This window comes from Megascapheus bottae, chromosome 6, assembly GCF_031878675.1.
Source record: "Megascapheus bottae isolate mThoBot1 chromosome 6, mThoBot2.hap1, whole genome shotgun sequence".
NCBI lineage: Eukaryota > Metazoa > Chordata > Mammalia > Rodentia > Geomyidae > Megascapheus > Megascapheus bottae.
The window spans coordinates 40,811,173-40,823,364 of NC_143514.1; the positions used below are offsets into that span (position 1 = coordinate 40,811,173).

At 39.4% G+C, this 12,192-nt stretch overlaps 1 protein-coding gene and 1 pseudogene across 3 annotated transcripts in view; one reads left to right on the forward strand and one right to left on the reverse strand.

The window, feature by feature from the left end:
• The window catches only part of Dnajc6 (DnaJ heat shock protein family (Hsp40) member C6), a 135,681-nt gene that overhangs the window by 97,679 nt on the left and 25,810 nt on the right, over nt 1–12,192 (reverse strand). The window contains exon 2 of one of the 3 annotated variants that reach the window (XM_090334679.1): nt 4,167–4,231. The exons of the other annotated variants lie outside the window; for them this stretch is intronic. The gene's annotated coding sequence lies outside the window, so the exon portion shown is untranslated. The remainder of the gene's footprint in view (nt 1–4,166; nt 4,232–12,192) is intronic. 3 annotated transcript variants of the gene reach the window in all.
• Nucleotides 444–7,755, forward strand: LOC150061698 (uncharacterized; annotated as a pseudogene).

Here is a 12,192-nt window from a genome sequence, read left to right on the forward strand (position 1 = left end):
CTCAAACTGCTCAGTAACTGCTTATGGCAAGTGGCTACCATGTGCTCCAGAACAGATAAAAAGTACTTCCAGCCAGGCAGGTGGCTCACATCTGTAATACTAACTACTCAGGAGGCTGGGATCTGAGGATCAGTGCAAAGCCAGCCCAGGCATTAAAGACCTTAAAGATTGAAAGACTCTTATCTCCAATTAATTACCAGAAAACAGGAAGTGGGGCTGTGTCTCCAAGGGTAAGGCGGTAACCTTGAGTTGAAAAGCTCAGGGACAGCACCTAGGCACAGAGTTCAAGCCCCATGATCCCCCCCCCCAAAAAAAAAACATTCCATCTTCATAACACTTTTAAGAAAATTGACTCTCTGATAACTAAAGATGAAAGAACCGAAAAGCAAAGAACCTAACTTTTTCACAGTCAACAGCCAAGTTCATAGCTCAGGCCTAAATCCATGGCTCCAGAGCTCCAGGTTGTATTCTCTTCACTTCAACGTATTGCCTGCATGGTGGGAATGATATTCAACGTCAGACAGAATGTCATTCAAGGTCAGATAGATAAATCAAATAAGAAAATGCAGCATAGCCTCATCTATGGACCAGTAAGAAGGCTGGGTAGGTGATCCACAGAACAGGACTCATTGTATTTTCGGATTAATCATTCAGCTCAAGGAACCTGCCAGTGGGACAGAGACCTTTAATTATTAAAAACCTCCAAATACACATATCTTTATTTCTTCATTTATAACTATAAATAATTGAATATTATAAACTGATGTGTTCCTTTCATTACTTTTTCTCTAATAAGCTATCACTGCATTCACAAAATCATATAGAGGTATATATAAAATTGTGTGTGTGTGTGTGTGTGTGTAGTTCCTGCCTAGTAAGTTTCATAGCTCTTGCTATTTCTAAATTACTTTAACAATAGCATACCCAATTTGGCTTTTTGTCCATGGATTCTAAAGCAGCTTCAGGGCCATAAAGATTAAGGAATGTTTTTGTTATAAGACTGGGGAATTTTAGCCTTCAAAACCAAATCTCTCCCTATCTATCTACTCTACCTTTATTCACTTCTTTTTCTCCCAAAGGGGTGCTATAATAGCTAGAATCTCTTCCCTTAGGCAGATAACTAAACTAAAAATACATTATATTCTTATCCCACCTTTCTTTCTTGAAGTTGGACATAAAGAAATGCTCTGGCCTACCTACTTTGTCTCATAGTAGATCATAACAGCCTCATTTCAGAAGGCACCCTGCCCCATACCCAGAACAAGGGAATGCTGCAGAGAGGCCAAGAAGAATCTCAACAGACAGGCCTTTATTAACCTCTCAGCCTATTAACATTTAGTCACAAACTTGTCCTATCACATTTTCATCTACACAGTTGTCCATGCTTAAGTCAGGTTTAATTAAATTTCTACAAAACCAAAAAAAAACATTATTTGTGGAAACTTTAATGTGGGAGGCTTATAAAGAGTTCATCTTTTGTCCCAGCAACACCGATGACCCTTCTAGATTTCTATTTTTTTTTTTTTTGCCAGTCCTGAGCTCAGGGCCTGAGCACTGTCCTTGGATATTCTCAAGGCTAGAGCTCTACCATTTGAGCCTCAGCACCACTTCCGGCTTTTTTCTATGTATGTGGTACCGAGGAATAGAACCCGGGTCTTCATGCATGCTAGGCAAGCACTTTAACCACTAGGCCAAACTCCCAGCCCTAGATTTCTATTTTTTTATGTGGGTATTTATTTGTAGAATTTAAAACACTCTTATTAGCCAGGTTACAGTGATCTATGATTGTAATCCTAGCTACTCAGGAAACTAAAAATGGGAGGATCAGAGTTGAAGGCTAGCCCAGGGAGAAAATTTTATGAGACCTCCTTCTCAATACGTAGCTCAGGATTGCATGAGTGAACTGCATTGAGATTCCATCTCACTGAAAAGAAACTGGATGTGGTCACACATACATGTCATCTCCACTAGGATGGGAAACCTAAAATAAGTGCATTATGGTCCAAGCACATGCTTAGTCAGGAATCAAGACCCTATTTCAAAAACCAGTGCTAAAAGGGGGTAGAGGCATGGCTCAGCAGTGTAGCATCTACCTATTAAGTATGAGACCCTACGTTCACACCCTAGTGCCAGATAGATAGATAGATAGATAGATAGATAGATACATACATACATACATACATACATACATACATACATATGTGTGTATAAATATATATATAAATAAAAAACAAACTAGTAAATGTAAGTGTCCTTGAGACTCATGAGCTACTCTAACAAATGCAGAGAGACTAAAGAAAAGATTGTAAGAACTGTGGGAATCCCCAGATTCGTAGTCAGTCTGTCAGAAATCCAGAGGCCAGACTCCTGACCAGTGGCTGAAGTAGCGCAGTCCTGGACACTGAGCCATCACCCTGTGGGATTTGACACTACATCCAAGAAGGTAGTACCAGCTCATTTCTGCTGCAGAACTGATTTTGTGTTTTCTAGCGGAAAGAAATTCCCACACAGTATGGGGTTAGGGAAGTACATAGAGCAGAATATTACATAGGAGTACACACACACACACACACACACACACACACACATTTTTATAGTACTAGAGTGAGAAGTCAGAGCTTGAAGCCTCATGAAGTCAGAGTCAAGCCATATGTCCAGCCTTCCCTAGTATTTTCAGAGCTCCCCAATTCCTATATGGAAGCTCCAAACCCCTGGGAATGGAGACGGGTCCTCTGGGAAGTAACTAGGTTTAGATGAGGTCATGAAAATGGGATCAGTGTCCTTAGAGCAGAAAGCAGAGAGAACTGAGCATTATTTTTCTTTATGCATGTGAGGGCAATGAGAAAGTGGCCTTCTTCAATCCAAGAAGAATCTGCCAGCATCTCCATTTTGACCTCCCAGCCTCCAAAACTATGAGAAATAAATGTCAGTTGAGGAGTTGCTCCATCTCTGCTACTTTGTCATGGTAGCTCTAGCTGGCTGAGGCAGAGAGGTACTATTGTTCTAGTCTCAAGCCTAGGCCTAAGAGCTCTGTGGACTTCAGATGGCATTTCATGTCGTCTTGTTCTTTTCTTAAAGAATGAGCCCGAGCTGGGGTGCTGTAAGATGAGGGACCATGTGGAGAACTGCCCTAACTCCTTAGCTGGTACCCCGCCCATGTCCCTGAGACTCACTGCCACAGCTGAGCTTTTACCAGAGGAGAAGAGCTGCCCTGCTGAGCCCACCCAATGTGAGATGACAAAACGTATGCTGTCTCAAGTCACAAAGTTCTGCAGCAGCCTCTTAGGCAGCAAAACCTAATTGACACATATGAATATTTCAGCATTTCTACAATCGCAAAACAAAAGCATGCCATTCATTTGTCAAAAAAAGAAAGAAAACTTCTTTGTTAAAAAAAATAAAGATAAAGAAAAGGCTGGGAGTTTGGCCTAGTGGTAGAGTGCTTGCCTAGCATGCACAAAGACCTGGGTTTGATTCCTCGGTATCACATACATAGAAGAAAAGCCAGAAGTGGTGCTATGGCTCAAGGACAGTGCTCAGGCCCTGAGTTTAAGCCAGGAATGGAAAAAAAAACTACCAGACATGTCTAACATTACATTTATTGTGGAACTGCTTTTCTTGAAATTACAGGTAATAACATTTAGAGCACCTGGCAGAGTAGCTATTTGATGGGCACTCAATACACTTCAGGTCCTTTCCTCATCTTCTTCCTTTTTTCCCAGAGATGCCAAAATTTCTCCTGCTTGGTTTTACCTACTCAATATGTGATGCAATCATTCCCACTTTGTGCTCAATGTCTTCTCATCTATCTTCCCAGGTTCAAGAAGCCAAATGACTCCAAGTACCTCGAGGTGACTGAAGTGTGGTTCAGTCCAAGTAATCTACCTCAAAATGAAGGAATCCGAGGGTGTAGCTTTCAGTGAAGACTGAAGGCCAGAGGACCAGGGTGGAGATGGGGAGGCTGCTGATATGAAACATGGAGACCAAAGGCCAGAGTGCTGATGCCCAAAGAGATATGTATCCCAGAATCATAAGGCGAAGGCCCTCAGGTGAATGATGATGCTGGCCTATACAAAGAGCAGAACTTCCCTACCCATGCATCGACTCCATGACCAGTGTCCTCTGGAAACACCCTCATAAACACCCCCCCCCAAATAATGCTTTACCAGTTCGCCAGGAATTCCTCAATCCAGTCAAGTTGACACCATCACAGAGATGAAAGATCTTTACACTGAAAAGAAATTGAAGAAGATACAAATAAATGGAAATAGATCCTGTATTCACAAAGTAGAAGAAGCAGTGTCAACATTTCCATACATCTCAAAGCAATTTACAAATTCAACACTGTCTCTATCAAAATACCAATGACATTTTCCACAATACTAGAAAAACAATGCTAACATTCATATGGAATCACAAAAGACCCCTAATAGATCATTCAATCATGAGCAAAAGGAACAAAGCTGAAGGCATCATATTACTCAACTTCAAAACACACTACAGTGTCATAGGAACAAAGCGCATAGCACTGGCACGCACACACAAACATGCCAGTGGAACAGAGCACAAAACAAAGATATAAACTGACACACATAGACCCACCCGACCTTCAATAAGTGTGCAAGGACAACACATGAGGAAAGAACAGTCTCTTCCATAAATGGAAAAAAATCAACTCAAAAAGAATTAAACACTTAGATGTAAGATGCACAACAATGAAACCACTAGAAGAAAATACAGAGGAAGTTTCATGTCTATTTAGATGTGACTTCAAGAAGACAGATAATAAAAGCAAAAAGAGACAAATGAAACTATCTCAACCTAAGAAGTTTCTGAACAAAGAAAAGTGACAGTAAAAAGACAAATGTTTGCAAACTAACACATCAGATGGAGTGTTAATAAACAGCATACATATGGAATTCAAACAACTATATCATAAGAAAACAATTAACCCAAATAAAAATTAGGTAAAAGATTAGAATCAACATTTTTCAAAAGAAGACACACAACCACCTAATATGTATAGGAAAAAGCAGTCATGATTACAAGTCATCTGGAAAGTACAAAGAAAAACCACAATGAAGTCACCTCATTCTTGTTAGAACAGCTAATAACAAAAAGACAAAAGACACATGTGACAAGGCTGTGGAGAAAAGAACCCTTTATTATTGTTGCGATTGTTGTTGTTATGTATTGTTGATGGGAATGTAAATTAATTTAGCCATTATGGAAAATAACATGGAGTTCTCAAAATAATATTTTAATATGTAACTATAGGAAACTCACTACTGAGTATACAGGAAAAGGATGTGAAGTCAACGTATCAAAGAGACATTTGTATTCCATATTTTTTGAAGTACAAGTTACAGTTACCAAAATATGAACTCAACCGAAGTTCCCACCACTAGATGAATCTGTAAAGAAAATGTGGCATATATATATATATATATTAGCTATGAAGAAAAATAGGAATCTTGTTGTCTGAGATAATATCAGTGAACCTGGAGGGTTCAGATTAAGAGAAAGAAGATAAGCACAGAAAATTACCACACGATCTTTCATATGTGTTATTTAAAACATATATGTTACACTGATGGTCCATGACTATAAGATTAGCTACTCAGGAAGTTGAGATTGGAGACCACTTTTCAAAGCCAGGTCAGGCAGAAAAGTATTCCAGGATTCATCTCCAATTAACTAGCAAGAAACCAGGCTGGAAAACTGATTCAAGTGGCAAAACACCAGCTGTGAACCAGAAGGCCAAAAAAAGCACAAGGCCCTACATTTAAGGCCCAGTATTGGCACATTCCACCTCTCACAGAAGTAGAATGGTACAGAAGCTGAGATCACCAGAGGTAATGAAGGTCCACGTACACATAATTATAGTTAGATTAGAAGAGTAGGTTTAAAGGAGCTGTTATACAGCATTGTGACTATAGTTAATAATGGTATGTTTCATGAAGAATCTATGTTATGTTCTTACCATCCAATAATTATGAGATGATGTATACTTGTTAATTATCTAGATTTTACATTCCATGACATGTGTATATATACTTTAAAATATCAAATTACACACAATAAGTAGGAGAAAATTCTACCCACAAATTTCTTTCATTCAAAAAGGATATACAGATATTTGTTCAGTGGTAGAGCACAAGCTTAGCATGTATAAAACTCTAGGTTCAATCCCCAACATCAAAATGAAAGACTTTAAACACATTTGTGGCAAAAGTCATTACAATTATTTTAATGTTAAGATTCTCTTAAAGAGATCAGGCTGAGGGGCTGGGAGTTTGGCCTAGTGGTAGAGTGCTTGCCTAGCATGCACCAAGACCTGGGTTTGATTCCTTGGTACCACATACATAGAAAAAAAGCTGGAAGCAGTGCTGGGGCTCAAGTGGTAGAGCTCTAGCCTTGAGAAAGTCCAAGGACAAGGCTCAGGCCATGAGATCAAGCCCAGGACTGGAAAAAAGAGAGAGAGAGAGAGAGAGAGAGAGAGAGAGAGAGAGAGAGAGAGAGAGAGAGAGAGAGAGAGAGAGAGAACGAGAGAGAGAGATCAGGCTGATATATGAATAAATGCATTTGATTTTTTAAATCAACACATTCTAATACAACACAACTTTCAGAGGAAAACATAAAATATTTCCATGATACTGAGGAAACAAAAAGTTATTAAACAGAATTCACAAAGATTTGACCATAATGTAAGTTAGTAAAACAGTATAATAAAGAATTTTGTAGGGCCTGGAGTTTGGCCTAGTGGTAAGAGTGCTTGCTAGCATTTACAAAGTCCCAGGTTCAATTCCTCAGTACCACATATATAGAAAAAGGCTGGAGGTCCTTTCATTTAGCATCATAGAAACAAAAGCCATATAATGAGTGATTGTTGTCCTTAATGTACTATGTTATCTCTCATCTCTCTTGCTGTCCCTTGGTTATCTCATATTGTTACAGTATTTCACCTTGTTATCTGATATATTGTATATATATTTATTTGGTTATTTGAAATAGGATAGGGAAGGGGGGAAAACAAGATGAGGGGAGAGTGTGGGGGGAGGGAAATGGGGACCAAGACATGAGAAAGGGTATCAATGTTTGTGAAGTAATGCACCTTCTATCTGGTGAATATAATGTTACCCTTCTATTAATTACAATAAAAATATATGAAAAAAATAATAAAAAAAAGAAACCCAGATCGCAAAGATATGAGTCTCTGAAGGGGGTGGACCCCAAGGTCTTGAGGAACATGCGTTTTGCTAAGAAGCACAACAAGAAGGGCTTTAAGAAGATGCAGGCCAGCAACGCCAAGGTTCTGAGCGTGAGGGCCAAGGCCATCAAGACCCTAGTGAAGCCCAAAGTAGTGAGCAACAAGCGCAAGCTCCCCAGCAGGCCACTCCCCAGCAGGCCACTCCCCAGCAGGCCACGCGCAAGCTCTGGCGACCCGCCTACATTGCCCATCCCAAGCTGGCAAGCGCATCGTGCCAAGGGCACGCCAAGGACAGCAGGCTCACTGGGCCCAAAACTAGGGCCCAGGCCCTGGCTAAGGTTAAGGCCAGGGCCAAGGCCAAGGCCAAGGCACAGGCCAAGGCGCAAGCCAAGGCCCAGGCTCCAGCTGCCACTCCAGCTCAGGCCTAGGCCGCAGCACCTAAGAGTGCCCAGGCCCCAGCTTCTAAGAGTTCCCAGGCTGAATCCCGTAAGGGTGCCAAGGGCCCCTGCGAAGGCCTCAGGATGAAGACCTCCGTCTGCTGGTGAGGAAAGGACTGCTGTGGCTCCCTGGCCGCCACCTTCAAGAGGCCAGTGGCTGGTGTCATTCTTACCAATAAACCTGAGACAGGATCTGGGGGAAAAAAAAAAGAAAGAAAGAAAAAGAAAAAGGCTGGAAATGGTGCTGTGGCTCCAGTGGTATGAGCACTAGCCTTGAGAAAGCCCAAGGACAGTGCTCAGGCCCTGAGTTCAAGGCCCACGACTGGAAAAAAAAAATTTTTTTGTAGAGTTGAGGGTCTATCTCAGGGGTAGAGGGCATGCTCAGCTCACACGGGGCTATAAGTTCAATCCTCAGCTCAACCCCCAAAAATGAAATAACATTTTTACCAAGAGACATTACTATGAAAAGCACGGCATTGATCAAGATATACCATATTCATAAACTGACATGTTGAATTGAAAACCCTCTGTACAACTACTTATGGATAATAAATTTATAATAATAAGGCACCATTATGAAGCTGAATGCAGAAATGTTAGTGATCTAAGTTCTTGGAGCGCTGAGGCAGGAAATGCTTGAGTTCAAAAACAACCTGGGATACACCAAGAGTTAAAGGTCAGCCTGAGCTACATACAGAGCTTCTTTTTAAAAATTAAAAAAAAAGGTGACCACCAAGAGAGTAAAATTTGAAAGCATATTGTACAGAAAAAATATATATATATGTAAATACAAAGGGCTCATATCAAAAATTTATGTAAATGGTAAAGTATATAAATCAATAAAAATGCAGAAATAGAAATTACCAAAATAGAAATTTTAGCAAATGATAATCATGTTGTTCACAAAAGATCATATACAAATGACCAACAGACTTAGGACTAATTGCCCAACCACTGAATCATAATTAAATTTTGAATTCAAATCACAGTGATATATCACCACTAGATACCAGTGAGAATAGATAAAATTTAGAAGACTTCCAGCAGCAAATGTTACAAGGGTGGAGCAATGGCATACTTATTCAGTGCTGTAAAACCTGGTCCACTTTGTAAAACTAGTTGGTATTCCCTACTAATGCCAACACATCCTGTGACCTAACAATTATATTCTTAATTATCTAACACACATATACATATATATTTTCATATGTGCACCAAAAAACACATACCAGAATGTTCCTAACAGTTATTTTCATAATGGACCCAAAATGGAAGCTATCCAATGTCTGTCCAAATAAAAAATAAAACAATGTATTCACTTAGTAGAATACTATACAGGGGTAAGAATGAATACCACATATTGAAGATGCATTTCACAAACATAAAGTGAGCAAAAGAAACTGAAGAAAATGCTACATAGTGAATGATGGTATTTAAATAAAAGTCAAAAGAACAGTTTAAATCCTCAGATGAGTAGGGTTCCTTGACTTGGGTAACAGAAACTAAGGAAAGGCATCAGGATGACAGTGTCCTGCTATTGGTTTTGGTCTTGTTACACAGTGCCTTCACTTTACTGAAGTTGTACATATTTTCTGCATACTTAAATGTCTGCTTAAAATCCAGTGTTCACTATGAAGGGCTATATACTCTATAGTCTTATAGAGTATATATAGAGTAATGTCTTATTACGTAGATTAATATGTATCTATGACATACAAACCCTCAACCTAATTCTAATTATGTTCTAAAATCTAAGTGCCAGTGATTGTATATAGAGATTCCCTTCTTGAATACTTGTTTGTTAAATGTCATTTGAAATATGACGTAAAAATCAATGTTAACAAATTTTTTAATAAAAAATTACTTAATTAAAAAAAGAGTTGCCCTCTTTATCCGACTCATGTAACTACTACCCTCTGTTTATAACCTTCACAATAACAATACCATATACATTTAAAAATGTAAATTGCACAAATAAAATTGAGCACAGTAGAAAACAAAAAAAAATCCAGTGTTCATTAGGCATAAACATACTGACAAATCAAAGAGGTGTGAAGCCCAAGTTTTCCCATTTGAGCAATGTTCTTACTTGTTTAGACGTTGCCGGTTTTGCTTTCTACTGCTCTTGTTCAGTATAAATGAGCTTCTTGACTTTTCTTTTCCTATAAACTTTTTTAAACTCTTTCTTATAGATTCAAATAAAATCAACCCCAAATTTTGAAAGAGAAAAAAATAAGCCAAAAAGTTGACTGAACACGATGGTGAATATTTGTAATCCTGGTACTTGGCCTACTAGAGCTGGAGGATCACAAGTTTCAGGCCAGCTTGAGCTACAACTGCAAGCTCAAAATCAGTTTGGACTATATAGTATGATTCTGTCAAAAGAGTGAGAGGGAGATTAAAAAGTAGAGGAGAGAGGGAGAGAGGGAGGGAAGAAAGGAGGGGAGGAGGAAAAGGAGGAAGAAGAGGAAGAGGAAGGACAAAAGTGACAGTTTCATATGGAAAATGAATTGCAATAACAAATCTGCTAAAGCTTGAGATTTGTCAGTACACTTACTAACAACACAGAGTCTGGAACTTTGCCCTGAGAACCATCCAAACTTCTGATCTAATGGACACAACAGTAGAGATGAGAGGTGAGTATGTTCTCTTAGGAAGTCCCATAGGGAAAAGAGATTGCTTGCAGAGGAGATGGAAATAAACCCTCTGGTTGATTCTTCTGTGTTGGGAGCCAAATGTAGGGTCAGACTGGCCCATGGATCTGCATCACTGAGTAAGATAACCACACAAAGAAATAAGCTGTCATGTATAACGCCTTGCCTATGAGCTATATCGTCGGTATTATGAATCACTTTCTGTTAAGACTTGATTATCATTAGGTATGAATGTGTTTTTGCTTTATCACTCTCTGCTGAGACTAGATTATCAATGTAACACCTGACAGGTTCTTGTTTTGTAAAGACTATATAAAACCGGAACGGGAAATAAACAGGAGCTGCAATCTTAAGCTTACAGCCATAGGCTGTGGTCTTGGCCTGTAGCCCTCCTGACCCCATCTATTTCTTGTCTTGTCTTGTCTTTTCTTTTCTCATCTTTGCCCCCTAAATCAGGTATTCCATCTTGCTGCCAGCTGGCTCCAGCATCTCTGCAGGGGTAAAGAGGGTTTCTGGTGCCTATAAACAGTTGGCCCTCACAAGCAACAGGCGTATGTAAGATAGAAGAAAGATGTGGAGGGACTGGGTGCAAGAAACATATTGAGACTTACAAGCTAGATAGTATCAATCCATCTGAGAGACAGAAATGTCATCTCATAAGAAAGAGGCCTCAATAATGGTGAAACACCTTTGGAGCAGAATGGATGGTACAGGTGATGGGACACTGGAGGCCCATCAGGAGTGGGAGAGACTGAAACAATGATAGCTTGTGATGGGACCCGGGGACTCAGGCTGGGAAGATAGGAAACAAGTCAGGTCAAGGTCACAGAGTTAGGAGGGTCAACAAGAAATATGGAAATCACAGCCTAGGTTTGCAGAGCTTTAGAAAGCTGAGCACAGAACCAACATATTAGTTTGGTGGGAGCAGGGGCAAAAAGTCACCCACTTACCATCATATACTCATCATAATGGCTAAGTGTAAACAGTCACATATAAAACAGCCTACAGAGAAACCATCACTCAGACAATACTTGCAGAAGCATAAAAATGTACACCAATCTGGAACATAACTTGGCAACTCCTTTGAAAATTCCAGTAAAATGTCAAGCTACATACACACAAGAAGTTATATACAGATGTTCATGCAGCTATATTCCTAATATCTAAGAACTGGGTGGTCCCAAGTGTCTTTCAATAGATGAATAAACAAACAAACATGTACACCATAAACTAGGACCCAGTAATACAAAGGAATGAAATATTAGTACACATAATTTGGATTATCCTCAAGTAAATTAGGCCTAGTTTTAAAAAGCCTCAATCTCAAAGTGATCAAGTGACATGATTTTAATTTTTGACTAATCATGAAATAATTATACAGATGGAGAACTATTAAACAACCAGGGGTTATAGACTGGGGTAGCAGGGACGCTGTGGTGATAAGTTAATTGATTTCACAACTATCATGGTGGTTGTTCAAGACTCCACATGAGAGCACACATACCCTCTCTGTCTCTCTCTGTCTCTGTCTCTGTCTCTGTCTCTGTCTCTCTCTCTCTCTCTCTCTCACACACACACACACACACATATGCACACCATACTCACAAATGTGTATATATATATATACCATATATCATATATGGTATATACATATATGTATGTATGTACATGGTAAAACAGTGAGTTCTGTGATTAAGAGTCTAAAATCTATACCACTCAGAAAAGCCTAGTTAGAAAAATCTCTATAATAAAACTATTCTTCCTTTTTATTTGTTTTTGCCGGTCCTGGGCAAGAACTTAGGGCCTAGCCTCATTTCCAGCTTTAAAAAAAAAATGTGGTACTAAGGAATCAAACCCAGGGCTTCATGTTAGGCAAGTACTCTACCACTGA